The sequence below is a fragment of the Oryctolagus cuniculus genome, chromosome X, assembly GCF_051225735.1.
Source record: "Oryctolagus cuniculus isolate XC-2025 breed Fujian yellow rabbit chromosome X, ASM5122573v1, whole genome shotgun sequence".
In the NCBI taxonomy this organism is placed as follows: domain Eukaryota; kingdom Metazoa; phylum Chordata; class Mammalia; order Lagomorpha; family Leporidae; genus Oryctolagus; species Oryctolagus cuniculus.
In genome coordinates, this window is record NC_142888.1 from 131215053 (window position 1) to 131231257 (window position 16205).

General features: G+C 47.6%; 1 protein-coding gene across 1 annotated transcript in view; it reads right to left on the reverse strand.

Annotated features, from left to right (window-relative positions):
• LOC100353147 (uncharacterized) overlaps positions 1-16205 on the reverse strand; it is a 42778-nt gene that overhangs the window by 13403 nt on the left and 13170 nt on the right. The window contains exon 2 of the mRNA XM_051828521.3: positions 5819-5906. The gene's annotated coding sequence lies outside the window, so the exon portion shown is untranslated. The remainder of the gene's footprint in view (positions 1-5818; positions 5907-16205) is intronic.

Sequence of the window (16205 nt, forward strand, 5' to 3'; positions counted from 1 at the left end):
AGAACTCTACTAAGAGAGTATTGGTACTCACCGAAGAGTTTGGCAAAGTAGCAGGATATAAAATCAACGCAGAAAAATCAACAGCCTTTGTATACACAGGCAATGCCATGGCTGAGAAAGAACTTCTCAGGTCAATCCCATTCACAATAGCCACAAAAACAATCAAATACCTTGGAATAAACTTAACCAAGGTCGTCAAAGATCTCTACGGTGAGAATTACAAAATCTTAAAGAAAGAAATAGATGAGGATACCAAAAAATGGAAAAATCTTCCATGCTCATGGATTGGAAGAATCAATATCATCAAAATGTCCATTCTCCCAAAAGCAATTTATAGATTCAATACAATACCAATCAAAATACCAAAGACATTCTTCTCAGATCTGGAAAAATGATGCTGAAATTCATATGGAGACGCAGGAGTCCTCGAATAGCTAAAGCAATCTTGGACAACAGAAACAAAGCCGGAGGCATCACAATACCAGATTTTAGGACATACTACAGGGCCGTTGTAATCAAAACAGCATGATACTGGTACAGAAACAGATGGATAGACCAATGGATCAGATAGAAACACCAGAAATCAATCCAAACATCTACAGCCAACTTATATTTGATCAAGGATCTAAAACCAATTCCTGGAGCAGGGGTAGTCTATTCAACAAATTGTGCTGCGAAAACTGGATTTCAATGTTCAGAAGCATGAAGCAAGACCCCTACCTTACACCTTACACAAAAAGCCACTCAACATGGATTAAAGACATAAATCTACGACCTGACACCATCAACTTATCAGAGAACATTGGAGAAACCTTGCAAGACATAGGTATCGGCAAAGACTTCTTGGAAAATAACCCAGAGGCACAGGCAGTGAAAGCCAAAATTAACATTTGAGATTGCATCAAATTGAGAAGTTTCTGTACTTCAAAAGAAACAGTCAGGAAAGTGAAGAGGCAACCAACAGAATGGGAAATAATATTTGGAAACTATGCAACCGATAAAGGATTAATAACCAGAATCTACAAAGAGATCAAGAAAATCCACAACAACAAAACAAACTACCCACTTACGATTTGGGCCAAGGACCTAAATAGACATTTTTCAAAAGAGGAAATCCAAGTGGCCAACAGACACATGAAAAAATCTTCAGGATCAGTAGCCATCAGGGAAATGCAAATCAAAACCACAATGAGGTGTCACCTCACCCGGTTAGAATGGCTCGCATACAGAAATCTACCAACAACAGATGCTGGTGAGGATTGGGGGAAAAGGGACACTAACCCACTGTTGCTGGGAATGCAAACTGGTAAAGTCACTATGGGAGTCAGTCTGGAGATTCCTCAGAAACTTGAATATAACCCTACCATTCGACCCAGCCATCCCACTCCTTGGAATTTATCCAAAGGAATTTAAATGGGCAAACAAAAAAGCGGTCTGCACCCTAGTGTTTATCGCAGCACAATTCACAATAGCCAAGACCTGGAACCAACCTACATGCCCATCAACGGTAGACTGGATAAAGAAATTATGGGATATGTATTCTTTAGAATACTATATACCGCAGTAAGAAACAACGAAATCCAGTCATTTGCAACAAAATGGAGGAATCTGGAACACATCATGCTGAGTGAAGTAAGCCAGTCCCAAAGGGACAAATACCATATGTTCTCCATGATCGGTGACAACTGACTGAACACCAAAAAGGAAACCTCCTGAAGTGAAATGGACACTATGAGAAACGGTGACTCGATCAGCATAGCCCTGACTGTTAATGAAGAACTTAATACATTATCCCTCTTAGTATTTTTTTGTCTGTTCTACTTAATATGACTGGTTTAATTATGTAATTATCACACAGTTATTCTTAAGTGTTGAAAATTAACTGAAATGTGATCTCTGTTAAACATAAGAGTGGGAATAAGAGAGGGAAGAGATGTATAATTTGGGACATGCTCAAGCTGACTTGCCCCAAATGGTAGAGTTAGAAACATACCAGGGGATTCCAATTCAATCCCATCAAGGTGGCATGTACCAATGCCATCTCACTAGTCCAAGTGATCAATTTCAGTTCACAATTGATCATAATGAAAGGACTAAGAGTCAAAGGGAGCACATAAACAAGTCTAGTACCTGCTAACACTAACCGATAGAATAAATAAAGGGGAGAATGATCCAACATGGGAAGTGAGATACTCAGCAGACTCATAGAATGGCAGATGTCCTAAACAGCACTCTGGCCTCAGAATCAGCCCTAAAGGCATTCGGATCTGGCTGAACAGCCCATGAGAGTATTTCAGGCATGGAAAGCCAAGACACTCTGGCAAAAGATCTCTGTGAGTGAGATCCCAGTGGAAAGAACAGGTCTTCAAAGAAGGAGGTACCTTTCTCTGAAGGGAGGAGAGAACCTCCACTTTGACTATGACCTTGTCTAAACAAGATAAGAGTCGGAGAACTCAGAGGGCTTCCATAGCCTTGGAAACTCATGACTGGAGCATAGGGAGATTACTGATGCCATAGACGGGAGTGTCAATTGGTAAAGTCAACAACAGGAGTCACTGTGCACTTATTCCTCATGTAGGATCTCTGTCCTTAATGTGCTGTACATTGAGATTTAATGCTATAACGAGTACTCAAACACTTTGTGTTTCTATGGGGGTGCAAACTGTTGAAATCTTTACTTAATGCATACTAAACTGACCTTCTGTAAAAAAAAAAAAAAGAAGAAATCATCAATTCCCAACTTGACTCTCACTGGGATTAAACATGACAATAGGTCTGATCTGATTTCATCATCATTTAAAAAATCATCTATCATTTTTCACTTTATGTTTCTGTGTGGGAGCAAACTGTTGAAATCTTTACTTAATGTATACTAAGCTGATCTTCTGTATATTAAGAGAATCGAAAATGAATCTTGATGTGAATGGAAGGGGAGAGGGAGTGGGAAAGGGGAGGATTGCGGGTGGGAGGGACGGTATGGGGGGGAAGCCATCGTAATCCATAAGTCGTACTTTGGAAATTTATATTCTTAAAATAAAAGTTAAAAAAAAAGAAATTATGGTACATGTATTCTATAGAATACTATACAGCAGTAAAAAAAACAATGAAATCTGGTCATTTGCAATAAAATGGAGGAATCTGGAGCACATCATGCTGAGTGAAATAAGCCAGTCCCAGAGGGACAAATATCATGTGTTCTCCCTGATCGGTGACAACTAACCAAGCACCATAAAGGAAACCTGTCGAAGTGAAATGGACACTATGTCAAAGAGTGACTTGATCGGCCCTTGTGCTGACTGTTGATGCAGAACTTAATACTTTATCCCTTTTAGTATTTTTTTTGTTCTACTTAATACTATTGGTTGAACTCTGTGATTAACACACAATTACTCTTAGATGTTTCAATTTAACTGACAAGTGATCTCTGTTAAATTTAAGAGTGGGAATAATTGAGGGAGGAGATGTACAATTTGGGATATGCTGAAGCTGAATTGCCCCAAAGGTAGAGTCAGAAATGTGCCAGGGGATTCCAATCCAATCCCATCAAGATAGCATGTACCAATGCCATCTCACTAGTCAAAGTGATCAATTTCAGTTCACTATTGATCATACTGATAGGTCTAAGAGTCAAAGGGATCACAGAAACAAGATAGTGTCTGCTAATACTAACTCATAGAATAAAAAAGGGAGAGAACGATCCAACATGGGAAGCAGGATACACAGTAGGCTCATAGAATGGCAGATGTCCTAAACAGCACTCTGGCCTCAGAATCAGCCCTAAAGGCATTCGGATTTGGCTGAACAGCCCATGAGAGTATTTCAGGCATGGAAAGCCAAGACACTGTGGCAGAAAAAAAAGAGGACCTAAATGGAAGATCTCTGTGAGTGAGATCCCAGTAGAAAGAACGGGCCATCAAAGAAGGAGGTACCTTTCTCTGAAGGGAGGAGTGAACCTCCACTTTGACTATGACCTTGTCTGAATAAGATTGAAGTCGGCGAACTCAAAAGGCTTCCATAGCCTTGACAACTCATGACAAGAGCCTAGGGAGATTACGGTCGCCATAAACAAGAGTGTCAATTTGCTAAGTCAACAACAGGAGTCACTGTGCACTTACTCCTCATGTAGGATCTCTGTCCTTAATGTGTTGTTCAATGTGAATTAATGCTATAACGAGTACTCAAACAGTATATTTCACTTTGTGTTTCTATGGGGGTGCAAACTGTTGGAATCTTTACTTAATATATGCTAAATTGATCTTCTGTATATAAAGATAATTGAAAATGAATCTTGATGTGAATGGAATGGGAGAGGGAGTGGCAGTTGGGAAGGTTGTGGGCAGGAGAGAAGTTATGGGGGTGGGAAAAAGCCACTATAATCCATAAGCTGTACTTTGGAAATTTATATTTGCTAAATAAAAGTTTAAAAAAAGAAAAATACTCCCAGAAAGTAGCTTTACCTATATTATCATCGTATTCCTCAAAGCTGGAACTACAGATAAGAAGATGGTAACACTTGAAGAACAACAACAACAAAAAAGTTAGACTGGAATTCGAACTCTGGTACAAACATCTCTCTAATCATCCAGTTCTAACTTTTAGCATAAAAGTCTGTTGTACGTTTAAAATGGCACAATTACATCATTTTCTTTTATGCTTCAAACCTCTTGGAGACAAAACTGATAGGTTTTCTTGAAATATACGGGTGTAGACATTTCAAAATAAATTAAAAAATGGCTGCTTACTTGCAAAAAAATATATACACGCCGAACTCTCTGAAATGATGTTTAAAATTACTGAAAAAGAACTACAGGAAGCATCCGCCATTCCATCACAAGGGCATGCTTCTTGCAAACATGCAAGCCCCCGCAGGCTCCAGAAAGTTCGTCTTGTTTTAGACACATATACCATAGTATAGGATAGCATGTTCCTACTATATGTTTATACCGCACAGGATTTGAATACTATTCTGTATCCATGTTTGGCTCCACCTTTTCAAGCGTGAAACACACACTTTCAACGTCGCACTTTCCAACACCAATGATCAAATTATATCTCTGACTAAAACAGCAATGCCTCCTTAAGAGAATGATCTGAAGGGAATATGTCAAGTCCCACTATCAAATCCTCTCACCACACGCTGTGGCCCAATGCCCCAATGCCTTCTATCCAGCACTTCCATATAGGTTTGTGTATGGTTTTCTGATCCTATTTTGTACAAGTGGGAATAGAACTGTCTTCTCTCCCAGCAGAGAGAAGGGTAGGTCACTAGATAGGTTGCTTGGTAAGCAGGCAGACGTTTGCGTGGAGAGACAGATGTAGAGGGAAGTGGAAATATTTACATAGACAGAAATGCAGAGCTAGATTGATGGCCACTGACCGAGGACTGATATAGCCAAGACAGATGCACTTATACACACAGATAAATTTACAGGTCCTATCTAGAAGACCACGTGGACGCACAGAAGGATATAAAATGTATATAGACTGAAAGAAAAGGATAACTGCATGCAGAGGCTGAGAAAAACAGATGGATACAGATTAGATACAGAAGGATGCACACAGAAGCAGAGATATCTGATTATAATTGCATGCATGATAGTGAGCTGACAGGTATACAATAGAGGTAGGTGGATAGACACACAGTAGATAGAGAAGTAGGAGGGGCAGAGAGAGAATGGGGGAGAGAGAATGAAAGACGCAGAGAGAGAGAGAGAGAGAGAGAGAGAGAATGAGAGAGACAGAGAGACTCAGAGGTAGAAAACATGTATTTTTTGTGCCAACCAGGAACCCTGTGAAAGAAACAGAACGGCAACACCACCAAACCAAGATGTTGAAGTAACTCCACATTCCCTGGGGACCAGCGACTGGAAATGCATCCGGAATTGCAGGCTGCATCCAAACACCACCTGCCGAGTTAAAACAAAAGGAAGATACTATGAGTCTTGAGTGGGAACTGTGTAACATCTCAGTCAACTTCAGGGCACTAAGAATAAAATCCCCCAAAACAAGTGTTGATGATTTGGGGGCACAACTTGTGTTCTAGCCCATTAGCATTTTGCTCGAGGATCAAAGGGCCTATAATCAAATGGGCTTTTCTTTCTCCTGTCAACAGCCATGATGTAGGAAAAGTCATTGCGGAAGCTCCTAGCCCAGGTGGGCACTTCAAGCAATCTGGGGGAAAAGTTTCTGAAAAGCCAAAACCATCTCCCAACCCTCTGGAAGCTTTCTCCCAGTTGGGGTCATTGTGGAGGTGGCGCCCCACAGCATTGCTCGGGGGCAGGCGTCCTCTCATTCTCACCCCAACACTCCTCCCTGTGTGACGAGCTGTTGACCAGAGCTGCTTCTCAGCGGTCAGGGGTGTGACTTTAAACCTCCCTCAGCACACGCATTGCCCTGTGAGGACGAGCTGGCCGTGTGCCTCTCGGTGATAAAGGAGCACTCTGTAGAACCCCTTTGATGAAGAAAATGGACGCCTGCACCTTTCCATTGGCAGCAGAAAGCCGCAGAAGCGTACAATTGAGTCTTTCTGTTTCGTTTTCTTTCTTAAGTTTTAAAGGTGTCACTGTGTTAGCGGGGTTTTGGAGACTGGGTGAGGATTTACATCTATGCATTGTCCTTGAAGTTTGGCCACTAATCTAATATCATACTTTAATAGAGGTCACACTTTCCTGGAGAATGCTTTTTCTGTTTTTCTTTTTTGTGCATACAAGTGATCTGTCAATGGTAAGGATCACAAGCATCAGCATCCTGAACTGCCCTCAGTTTTTTCGTAGGAGGAAAAGAGAATTCGTTTTGACACCTTGCAAACCGTGAGCTACGACGTAAACAGACAGGCACCTTCACATTCAAGCGACGAGGGCACTGCCTCTCAAATTTCCTTGAACAACAAAGCAGCACCAGCAACCCTTCGGCAGGCACCTGCGACCCCCACCCCCATCGTCTACTACTCAGAGAAGGAATCGCAGGAGCGCCTCAGGCAAGGGCTGTGCAAACGTCCTGGTCTCTTATCCAGGCCTCTACTTGAAGACCAGCGTACAGACTCTCCCTTGCAAAGCACAGCCCCCTTGCACACAGTTCCCACTCAAAGGGGGGCTGTGCTTTGAAAGCAGACCCTGCTACCTGCCTCAGGGGAGACGAGACCTCCAGACCCCCACAGCTCCCATAAGCTCGCACAGAGTACATTAGGCCTACGGAAGTAAGGGTCACCTCCTCGTTGCTGAGGATGAGAGCTCCGTAACCATTCACACCCTGGCCAGTGAATGAGGCGTGTCGTTTGGTTGGGGATCCACTGAGGAGCCCTCTGTCCTGCATGAGGACAGAGGGTTGTCGTGCCCACAAGGTGAGTCGGGTGCTGTGCACCCTGCAAACCCTATTGGGCAGATGCCAGGTGCTGTCCACGGGCCAAGGACCATGACTCTGGGCTCTAAGCCCACGATAGTGCGTTGCGTGTCCAATGGGAGGACTGAGGCAGAGCCTCGTGGGTGGGCACAGAGAAGACTCAGGTGAATTATGCAGCTTCTGGAAAACTGACACTCACCGGGAGGACAGTGCTACACGTACTTCCCTTAGCACAAGACAGACACAGAAACGCCAAAAAAGCATCCGGAGTGGTGAACAGAAACCTCACGATGTGGCTACACCACAGAGAGGAGCACGATCGACATGAGACATGAGGGTAGGCGCAACTTGTCAACTCTCGTGAAATATCAGGCAGAGGTCAGGCACGTGTGTGCATGTGCATGTCCATCTTACTGTATGAAGACTCGGGGGGCAGGGCCTGCAGAATCACACAGAGGTGAGCAAAAGGAAAGCAGGCTTGGCAAAGGCGTACCACAGAAACCAGGAACGGTGAGATTACACTTGACACTTTCTTGCAGGAATGTTTCATATTCCTGGCAAGACATGCTCATTATTAGAACTCGCAACCTGACACAGAGCAGCCATAGCCAACTGGAGGCCGAGAAGACAGAGGGGAAGCAACATTGGAAAATGATCCACAATAATGGAAAACACCACAAGGCACACTCCAGTCTGCCAGCACCCCATGGTTGTATGTGGCACTCATGGACACACGCGTGGCACATGGACACACAGAGGCACGACCGTACCTACCCATGTGGACAGCCATCAAGGGGGAAAACCGATGAAATGATCCCGAGGCCAGCACGGGGTGAGGCTGGAAAGAGAGGGCAACAAAGGGGGTCCGGTGTTGTGAGGGGCGGGTGCAGCCACGTCGGGAGAAAGGCGGGGAGGCACCGCAGCCAGCAAACCCATGGGCATGGAGGAGGAGACCCTAGGAGCGCGGGCCTGGACTTGAGGAAAGAGTCAGGCCCAGCTCCGTGAAGGCTCTGCAGGAGGCCACGGAAAGGGCTCATGATCCCCAAGACCCCTCCCAGCGATGACAGGGAGCTGTGAGCTGTGGACGGGGTAGTGGGATGGGAGAGGAGGGCCCGCTCGAAGCTGGGACCCTCAACCTCTCTGGAGAGTATACCAGCAATGATTCTGCAGGCACAGGTCTTTCTGTGGGCCACAGACAGAGCGCTGGGTGCCGAGGGCGGGGTGGGATGTCCACTACGGACTGCCTGTGTCCAGGGCAATCCCAGGCCGCTCGTCTCTGAAGAGTATAAATCGGAAGTAGCCCTTAGAGGACGGGAATCGAGGGTAAGGCACGTCCAGCTCACCTGCCTGCTGACCTCCTGCCCGCAAGGAAGGCTCTGACTGGCGGACGCTCTCAGGGAGTCTTAAGGAAGGGGAAGGTGGGGCCGGCAGGGTCAGACTGTCAGAATCAGGGAGCTTCGCGTGGCAGTAGGGCCTGGAGATTGGATGCCCTGTGCCTCGAATCTGCTCCATCCTGAAGCACAGATGGTGACGGAGATGAGACAGCATGTCCTGTCAAGGCGAAACTTCCCTCCTGGGAGCACGGAGAACACAGAAAAGACCTGGATCCCCTGCACCGCGTGCGCACGTGCAACAGCGCCCGGAGGACATCTGCGAGGGGGCTTGCCTGCACTGCTTCTACAGCCAAGAAGGGGCCCTCACTGACTCGACCTGCACTCACCCAGCTGCAGCGAGGGGTGTGCAGACGGGATATGTGTCTTCTGGAGGACTGATGCTCGGTCACCGGGTGAGCTAGCCAGGGTGAGTAGACTAGGCCCTGGGTGAGCTAGCCAGGGTGAGTAGAGTAGGCCCATCCCCTGGGTCACAGAGTTACACGTCACCATCCAGGCTACCCATGTGTCTGAGCAGTCTCTGGCTTCACATTTCCCCCTGCTCACGTACTACACCAGACCTCTCATCACCGTAAGGACGCGTACAAGGAGTGAAGTCCCATCATTAAGGGGACGTGCCCCAACCTTGGCTACGCATAGGTGTACGTTCACAGATCCTGGGGGGGTGGGGGGTGGGTCTGCACTTTAAAGCGCTCCGATGGCAAAGCCCTCACACAACGGCTGCCATGGCAGGACCATGAGAGTGCTGGGGAGGGGGGTGGGGAGACACGTTCGTTACTCAATGTCCTCAGGCCCCCTTCGACAGGAGCTGCTGGCCTCTCTCATCAACAGGAGGGATGAGAGCCCTACATGGCCCATTAAAAAGGCACCCACTCCCGACACAGGCACACACACTCACACACTCACATTGACGGCAGAAACCTACGGGTTCTGATGTTTCTACAGTTATTCCATGTCTCCAGTCTGTGAATATCCCTGTGAAACGTGAAACGTGTCTGCTGCCAGGAAGGAATGGCGTGCCCCGGTTGTCATAGAAACCAGAATGTCATCAAAACCTCTGACGTGGGCTTTCTATGGAAACCAGGAAGTGCTAATGCATCCTCGGAGCAGAGGTGCCGGTCTCCCTCTCGGCCAGTTCCACCCTGCCCCTCCAGGGACTGACTGCACGAATGAACAAATGATTGCAGACATTACCCCAAATTCTGCTTGGAGTAGATATTGGGGGTTGGGGGTGAATTTTCACAAAGTGAGTTGGGGAAGCAGGAACAACAGAAAGCATAAGAGCCGCTGGTCTCTCCAGAGGCACAGAGTAGGGATCCAGGTTCTGCCGGGACACACGACGCCAGGCCCATGCCATGCATGAGGGATTGTGGACTCTCTGTCCCTTCAGTGATCTGCAGATGAGGCCAGTGCTGTGCTGCAGTGGGTAAATCTGCCACCTGTGATGTCGGCATTCCACAGGGGAGCAGGCTCAAGTCCCGGCTGCTCCATTTGCAATCCAGGTCCCTGCTAATGCGCCTGGGCCAGAGTCCAGCCTGCTCCGTGGTGGGGCTCCTGAATGCTGAGCTGGCAAGTGATGCCCAGGATCAGCTATCACAGGGTGAGGTTTGAGACAGTCCTAGCGCAGCACTGGTCCCCGGGGGCCACGGAGCAAGACCAAGCCACTCTGCTCCACATGTCCCCCACAAAGCAAAGCCCACATCAGACCCCTTTTGTACCCATGTGCCAGCTGAATGAAGCGTTAAACTGGCTTCTTTGCCCATCCTACCACCTACTTTCCTGGGGTGCGCAGAGTGGGGCCAGTTCATGGGACGGCTTCAGATCACAGAGACAGATGTGGGTTTGCCGCACAGCCCCGCCACTCGCTAGCTGTGTGTCTTTCATATCATGCCCTAATGTCTCTGTTCCCTGGTCTCCCCTTTCATCACACCCATCACTAAAGTCCACACCCTGGAAGGGATGGTTAAAGGCCACAGAAGAAAAGGGGTCTTCAGCCGGGCCTAAACAGTTACTTGGTCGAATGGAACCCTGGTTGTGGTCCCAAAGAACCTGTTCTGGGGACCAAGAGGTCTTCCTTTCCCAGTGCAGCATCTGAGCAGGCAGGAGGCACCCACCCTTCATTGGAAACAGCCCACCAGGGCAAGAGGTGGAATGAAGCAGCAGCTATAAAATCCCAGGTGTTTCTCGATCTGATAGACCCAAAAGAGTTTTGCAAAAAATGGAAACGGTCTCCCAGACATTTATGTATTTATTTCATTTATTTCCAAAAATAGGCATTTTTCCCATCAATGCTACATATGTGTGTGTGTGTGTATACACACACACACACACACACAAGTAGGCACAACAACTTTGCTAAACAAGTATTTTAAAAGTTCATTGCCTAAGTGTTTTTTTTTCAAAACCACTTGTTTCTATTTATTATCGTACTTTTTTCAAAAAGATCGATTTATTTGAAAGAGTTACAGAGAGAGGGAGAGACAGAGAGAGATTGATCTTCCATTCACTGGTTTGCTCACAGATGGCATAATTCTCAGGGCTGGGCCACGAGCTTCTTCCAGTACTCCCAGTGGTTGGAAGTGGCCCAAGCACTTAGGCCGTCTCTTCTGCTGCTTTCCTCAGGCCATTGACATGGAGCTGGGTCTGGAAGTAGAGCAGCCCAGAAGTGAACCAACACCTGTGTGGGACACAGGCCTCCCAAGCAGCAGCTTTACCCACTACGTCAAAACATCGGCTCCAAATCTTATTTCTTTCCCATAAGGTTTATTTTACTTATTTGAAAGGTGTAGTGACAGAGAGGGAGGGGCAGAAAAAGAGGTCTTCCATTGGCTGTGGTTCACTCCCCAAATGACCACAAATGCTGCTGGGGCTCAGCCAGGCTGAAGCCATGAGCTGGAACACCATGTGTGACTGTCACTCAAGTGGCAGGGTCTTAAGCATCAGGACATCTGCTGCTGCCTTCCCAGGGGCAGTAGCAAGAAGCTGGATCAGAAGCAGAGCAGCTGGGACACGAACCAGTGCTCCCAGATTGGATGGTAGCCTCCACAGGGCGGCTTAACCTGCCGTGCCACAAAGCGGGCCCCGACACACAGACTTTATGATGTTGGCCCGAGTTCTCTGATTCGGCAAAACCTGGCTCTCATTAACCGGCTGCCAGAGGCAGAGGTGTGGAGAAATGGGAGAAAGAGACAGAAAGTCCAGGAAGGCACAAAGTGTAATTTACTGAGGTGACTCAGGGGCAGAACCGGCGGCCAAGAGACATAAGATCTTCGCTCCACGAGGCAGGAGAGAAAGGATTTCCAAAGGCAAAGGAGGCTTACGGTGACCACGGTGCACCTGGACGTTCTCAGGAGGCAGTCATGCTCCAGGGCATCAGAGCAGAGCAGCAGGTTATCCTAACGGGTAACATCATGACCTCCAGGCTCACCTAAAGTGCGTGATGGTGGATATGACCGAGATGGCTGCAGCCATGTCAGGCTGGGTTCCCTACAAACTCCTATGTTTGCTACTTAAAAGCTGCTCACTGAAGAAAAATTCACGCAAGCTCAGATTTGCCCTTGGAAGTGTGCCATTCAGTGGCATTCAGTCACTTCAGAATCCTGGGACACCCTGACCTCCATCAATTCCCACCAGGTTCCCAGGAGTCCCACAGGAAATCTTGATTCCATCAAGCGGTCCTTTCTCATTCCCACCTCCCCCCAGTCCTTGAGTCCACCACACTGCTCTGCAACCTGACTGGACTACAAGAGTCAGGCTTCTGGGGCTGGTGCTGTGGCCCAGGAGCCTAATCCTCTGCCTGTGGTGCCGGCATTCCATATGGGTGCCAGTTTGTGTTCTGGCTGCTCCGCTTCCACTCCAGCTCTCTGCTAATCGCCTGGAAAAGCAGTGGAGGGTGGCCCAAGTCCTTGGGTCCCTGCTCACACATAAGAGACCTTGTGGAAGCTCCTGGCTCGTGGCTTCAGATCACCCCAGTTTGGCCACTGCTGGACATTTGGGCAGTCAATGCGCACATGGAAGACCTCTCTCTCTCTCTCTCTCTCTCTCTCTCTGTTTCTCCCTCTCACTGTCTGTAATTCTACCTCTCAAATAAATAAATAAAATCTTTTAAAAACAAGTCAGGCTTCCATGATTTTCCACAAACATACAGTCATAGAATCTTTACTCTCGGTGTCTGCCTCCTTTCACTTCAAATGATTTCAAGATACATCCAATTGTTGTAACACATGTCCGGACATTCTGTCTCATTTGTGGCTGCATCACATTCCATGGTGCAGACAGGCCCTATTTATTTTTTGTTAAGAATTTTATTTATTTATTTATTTGAGAGGAAGAGTTACAGAGAGGGGAGGTCTTTCATCTGCTGGTTCACTTCCCAAATGACCACCAAAGGCCGCAGCTGGGCCGATCCAAAGCCACAACCTGGGAGCTTCCTCTGCTTCTCCCATGAGGGTGCAGGTGTCCAACCACTTGAGCCATCTTCTTTTTTTTAAAAAAAAGATTTATTTGAAATACAGTTACAGAGAGAGGTAGAGACAGAGAGAGGGGTACTCCATTCGCTGGCTCACTCCCCAGATGGCTATAATGGCTGGAGCTGTGCTGATCCAAAGCCAGGAGCCAGGAGCTTCCTCCGGGTCTCTCACGCGGGTGCAGGGGCTGAAGGACTTGGGTCATCCCCCACTGCCTTCCCAGACCATAGCAGAGAGCTGGGTCCGAAGAGGAGCAGCTGGGGCTAGAACCTGGAGCCCATATGGAATGCTGGCGCCTCAGGCCAGGGCTTTAACTAGCTGCGCCACAGCACCAGCCCCAGGGCCATTTTCTACTTCTTTCTCAGGCACTAGCAGAGAGCTGGTTCAGAAGAGGGGCATCCAGGACACGAATCGGCACCCGTATGGAGGCCGCAGCCACAGGCAAAGGCTCAGCGCACTACACCACAGAGCTGGCCTACTGTATATGGGTTAATCTCTACACCAAATGGGGAAATGTTGGCATGTTTCCACTTGACCCTTGGGAAGTGCTTCTGTGAACATGCAGAAAAACTCACGGAGGGGGCCAGCGTGGTGGAATAGGGGGATAAACCATCACCTGCACTGGCATCCCACATGAGCAACGGTTTGAGTTCCAGCAGCTCCCCTCCCAATGCAGCTCCATGCTAATGTCCTGGGAAAGCAGCAGAGGATGGCCAAGTGCTTGGGCCCTTGCACCCACGTGGGAGACCGGGATGGAGTTCTTGGCACTTGGTTTCAGCCTGCTCTAGCCCTGGCTGTTGTGGCCATTTGGGTAGTGAGGCATCAGATGGAAGCGCTCTCTCCCTCCTTCCCTCCCTCCCTCCCCCCTCCCCCGCCATTCAAACAAATACACTTGAAAAAAATACCAGAAACACGTATTGGCTTGAACACCCCTTCATAACTTCTTTTGTACAAGCTTAGGCGTGGAAAGTGTTATGTTAATTTCATGCTTGATGTTTGGGGGAGCTACCAGACTGTCCTGTGCAGAAGTTGCCTCATTCTGAAGTCCCAGCAGCAATGCGTAAAGCTCACAACTTCACCACATCGTCATTTTCTTGTTTCCACAGGGAAAGGCATTAAGCGCTGAACTGTGGCTGACTTGCATGTCCCTGATGTGTAAAGATGTGAGCATGTTTTCTGTGCTCCTTACACCCTAGCTGATGCATGGACCAGCCTCTGCTTCTTGCTGGAACCACCCTTTCCATCCTCACTCAGCTGTCGAGCTCCTCCTCATACCTCAAGACCCATCACCAATACTTCTTCTGGTGAGAAATGCTCTAAAGGCCAGACACTCACCAGGAGTCCACTGAGACTAGGGACAAGGAAATGAAGCATGAACCATGCAGGCTGTCAAACGGCCTTGGCAAATCTTAACACCAACACTCTGGTAAGATCAGTGAGAAAGTGCTTTGTCATTAGCATGGGTCATTAGAGCGAGGAACTGGGCAATGAACTGACTGCAAGGCCAGCCATTCACAATGTGCTCTACTAGGCACGAGCATGGAGACAAGTCATGGAATCTCGTCGTTCCACGGGGAGTTATCTGTAGATCATCTGTTGGAGCACATGTTACCATCTCCTGATATTCCCAATAATCAGCTCTGTCAGTAGCTGCATGCCAACGTGACATAGAGATCAATCTCCAGAAACGGGTGTCACAAAATAGGCAAATGGGAGGTAATCTTGGGTGAAGGCCACCCTAGGAAACCACATTCAATCATGCAAAGACACAACGAACGGTCTGTAACGTAGGAGCAGATCCTGTCCTTGGATAAGAATTGGAAGATGTCAATTTGGCTTTCCTGCCAAACTTCAACATGTATGTGGGGAATGAGCCCACCTGAGACCAACCACCCACCAAAGGATCGCTTCAGATACATGAAGGCAGCAGAAAGCAAGGTGTGTGTTGAAACCCGGTCTCAAGAGTGGTGGCCAGCAGGTGGAAGCAGGTGGCACTCTTCACAAGTTACATTCCTTGTATCCCTAGGACGTGGAGATCCCTTCCCCCAGTTCCTCACTGGTTGAGCAAATTTGGAGGCACAATCTAAACACAATACAATGCCTAAACACAGGGCAGAGAGGCAATGGAGGTTGGGTATTGCTGAGCACGTGGTACAGAGGAAGGGGAGTTTACACTGCATTGCTAGCCAAATTTTTAAGATTTATTTATTTGAAAGGCAGAGTTACACACAGAGAGAAGGAAAGGCAGAGGGATAGTTCTTCCATCTGCTGGTTCACTCCCCAATTGGCACAACACCCGGAATTGCGCCTATCCCAAGCCAGGAGCCAGGAGTTTCTTCAAGGTCTCCCATGTGGGTGCAGGGGCCCAAGGACTAGGGCCATCTTCTTCTGCTTTCCCAGGCCAAAGAATAGAGCTGGATCAGAAGTGGAGCAGCTGGGACTTGAACCGCCGCCTGTATGGAAAGCCAGCACTGCAGATGGCAGCTTTACCCACTATGCCACGCTTCTGGCGCCAACCCGGTCATATTTTTCTTCAGAGGCTGTTTTTTTTTTTTTTCTCCACTCTCTACCCGTCATGAGGAGAATGGGTGCCAGTGTGTATGGCAGTCCCACTGAACTTCTGAGTCCTCCATGACCCCCTTTTGCACTGTTGATGTAAAATGACTCCCATTGCCTGAATCGAGATTTTCTACCAGACTCAGTCTAAGTTTAACTTGTTCTAAGATTACTGTAATAACATTCCACACAGTGGCTGTTCTAAGAGGCAAAGTGAGAGAGATTTTCTATAAACACAAGCAAATATTCTAATCTCCCAATTTTAGGCACCTTGTGAAGTCTACCCCGATACCTTGGAATGGTCTCAATCTGGGGGCCTTTGCCCCAGCAGCCGATTTTCTTCTTATTATTATTTACCTTCCAACAAGTTACACAGCCTGCGCACATCTGTTTAGCGACAGTATAGATTCCCATACAGCCATGGTCTCTCAGTATTGTGCCACACAAGGCCTAG